The sequence below is a fragment of the Vombatus ursinus genome, unplaced genomic scaffold, assembly GCF_900497805.2.
Source record: "Vombatus ursinus unplaced genomic scaffold, bare-nosed wombat genome assembly UNPS02014798.1, whole genome shotgun sequence".
NCBI classification, from domain to species: domain Eukaryota; kingdom Metazoa; phylum Chordata; class Mammalia; order Diprotodontia; family Vombatidae; genus Vombatus; species Vombatus ursinus.
The window spans coordinates 72,900,820-72,904,323 of record NW_020954576.1 but is presented as its reverse complement, the minus strand read 5'-3'; positions in this window follow the sequence as shown (position 1 = coordinate 72,904,323).

Here is a 3,504-nt window from a genome sequence, read left to right as displayed (position 1 = left end):
TTATGAAGGACTTTGATGTCAAACAGTGAAACTTATAATTGATTTTTAAAGGCAATAGGGAATGATTGGACAGGTGATTGACATGGTCAGATCTGCACTTTAGACATATTATGTTGACAGTTGTGTGAAGGATGGATTGGAGAGAGGAGAGACTTCACATGGGGAGACAAATGAGAAGGCTCTTATAGTAGACCAGATGAGAAGTGATGAGGGCCTAATGTAGGGTGGTGGCCATGTGAATGGACAGGAGGAGGCAAATTGGACACAATCAGAGCTGACAAGAGCTTTCATCTGATTGGATATATAGGGTAAAGGGACAGTGAAGAAGTCCAAGATGAGTCCAAGGTTGTGGAGGATATACGGAGTAACTAGAGGCAGTGCTCTCAATAGAAATATTCTTCAGAATACAGCAGAATGTAAGCCCCTAGAGAGTAGTAACTATTTCATGTTTGTCATATCCCAAGTTTCTAGTACAGTACCTAGCATATTAGTAGGTACTTAACAAATGTTTGTTGAATTGTTATATATGAATAAAAATGCAAAGGGGTTATTTGGCTTTTATTATGATGTGGAATTCAGCAAAAAGGAGCCCTAGGAGGTGTTATCTAGTTCCTGGCTCAACTGGTTATAATTTGCTAAAGATGATCTGATAATCAATTACAATCCAACAGAAATCAGTGATGCCTTGATTTACATCAAATCAGAACTCTTTTTCCTTTTCTAAAGAAGGTCATATCCACATAATCATTTAATTACATTAGAAAATTGCAAGTACCCGGCAGAGTAAACCTCTAACAAGAGTTCAAATTCCATATTTTATTCCATACCTACTCTGCTCAAAATAGATTTCTTCCATTATCTTCGATAATACTTGTTTTTATAGTGGTAGCTGGTGAAGCACTGAATGAGCTCGAGTCTGGAGTCAGAAAGACTTGAGTTCAAATTTGACCTCAGAAACTTTCTGGCTGTGTGACTTAGGGCAAGTCACTTAAGGTCTGTTTGCCTCATGAGGATAATAATTATGCCTATTTTCCATGGTTATTGTGAGGATCTAATGAGATAATGGTTGTAAAAAGCACTTAGCCCAATACCTGTCACAGTAGGCACTGTATAAATGTTTATTCCCTTCCCCTCCCCTTTTATGAAAAATTAATTTTGATATTTAATCATGTACTGTCTTTTATTATGTACTTAATTAATGGTGTTGTCTGCTTAATGAAACTGTAAGATCCTTGAGGGCAGGTGCCACATCATACTTTTTTTTTAAACACATAATATTGTACCAAGGTACCAAAGACAAACTCAGTAAATCCTCATTGAATTGAATTACCAAGAAAAATTGATGAAACAATCTATGTACCTCAAGTTTCCAATTGTAATTTTTCTTAAAACATATCCCCTTCTCTCTTATCTTTCCCTCTGTATTAGAATCTTATGCAATCAGTTTGTCATAGGTATAAAAAATGCAAATTAAAAGAGGGAAATAGAAGGTGTGCAGCTCCCTTTCTAAATTCTTGTAGATCAAGTTAATGGTTTTCAGAACTTGAAATCAATCTATCTGGTTAATGCATCTGCTGCCAGTGAAGTTTGGCTTCTGGTAGGTTAAAATTGTTGGCATGTCAATGTCATATTCTTTTTATTTCCATCAAAAGATTTTCTATAATACACAGAAGTTAGAAGCAATTAGAAGTTTAGTTGGGCAAGCACAGAAAAGATTCATATCACTTTTAGCTGAGCTAACTTGATAGATTGTGGAAGAAACAAGTTCTATTTTCATAAAGGCTAGCATTTGGGAAACCAGAAAATTCCCATGTGTGCTATGTGGACAAATGCAGGGGGTGAGTGGTGCATGATTTCTTTGGCCCTACACAGCATTAACTCTAAATTTCTATCAGAAGGCTCAATTTAAAAAATATGGGTCTTCATACGAAAAGGCTGAATTTGAAAAAAATATCTTTTTTGGAATAGAAACATAAAGTCACAATTTCACAATTTATTGTTTTCTGCTTGGTACTCAAATGCCATGAATATGTCAGTATCAAACCAACACTTTGGAGCTATATTTCAGTTTCAAGAATCTAGGGCCCAGTAAAAACCACCAAATGGCATATATTGTCATCAAAAATCCTGTTTTTTATTCTTGATTTGGGCCTGCTTCATCCAAAATAGGCAAGATAATATATTTTTATATATAGGAAATCGTTTCAGTGGTAACTGTAGCAGAAAATCAACAGTCAGAACTATTTCAGAACCATTCTCCATAGTTCCAAGGTTGCATCCATAGAGGCCAAGTGACTCAGAAAACTGAACAATTTTCTGATAAATTTGGGTAATAGAGAATAACGTTTTTTGATTGCAAGACTTGTTTCAATTCTCCATTTTATTTTTTTCTGCCTAGAGACTGAGCAATAAGAAACTATTTTTTTTTACCTCCACCAATAGATAAACTATTCCAGATTAGACCAAATGATAGAATTCTAAGTGTTTATAGTGATATGAAACCACAGAGATTATTTAATCCAATGCCCTACCATTTGTATGTGTATATGTGTGTGTGTGTGTGTGTGTGTGTGTGTGTGTGTGTGTGTGTGAGAGAGAGAGAGAGAGAGACAGACAGACAGGCAGAGACAGAGACTGCTATTCAAGAAGGTTAAGTTTGTTTGAAGCCACACAATAGGAGAAGCAGAGATTATAAACCAGTTCTCTTCACCTCCTGAAATGTCCAAGCCCTGTCTTTATCCATGATTAGCTAAAAAAAAATTCACTCTATGTGCAAATTTAAATTAATACAGCAGCAAAAGAAGGGGTAACAGCTAACATTTATGTGTTGCCTTACAGTTTGGAATGTACAAAATATCTTATTCTTATAACATCCCTTTGAGGTAGGTAGTGCAGGTATTACCTCCATGGTAGAAGTGAGAACCTTTAAAGAGATTCTAAGTGACTAGCCCAAGTTCATGGAATTCAAGTGGGAGATTCAGACATGAGACCTCTCATTAAAACCCAGTGCTTTTTCCATTATACCACAGCTATAGGTGGACTACATTGTATTTTCTTAATGAATCTATCCACTCTTTTTTTCATAAAGAAATGATCATTGTAAGAAGTGTTATCCACAAAGATTTTTTTTCTAATTTATCCTTTTAATAAACTATTTAGTTTTGAAGCTACCTAGATTTTGATGGTGTTATTTTTTTTTTACATTTTCTACAGTCATTAATCTATAGCTAACATTCATTAAAAAGAAAACATACAAAATTATTTCACTTTATGCTTCTGGATTTATACTTTGGTAATATAGACTACAATAATTTCTTGGGTAAGTCTTTTATTATGCCCTCCCAAAAGCTGAGGGTACATATTGGTGGGGGAGACATTAATTCATGCTACAAAGGAAGGTCTTATTTAAAGTTCTCTTGTAGTAACAGTATATTTAAAAAAAAAACTAGGTGTCCCATGTAAAGGAAAATAAAGAAAAATAAAACAGGAATGTTTGGTTGAGAT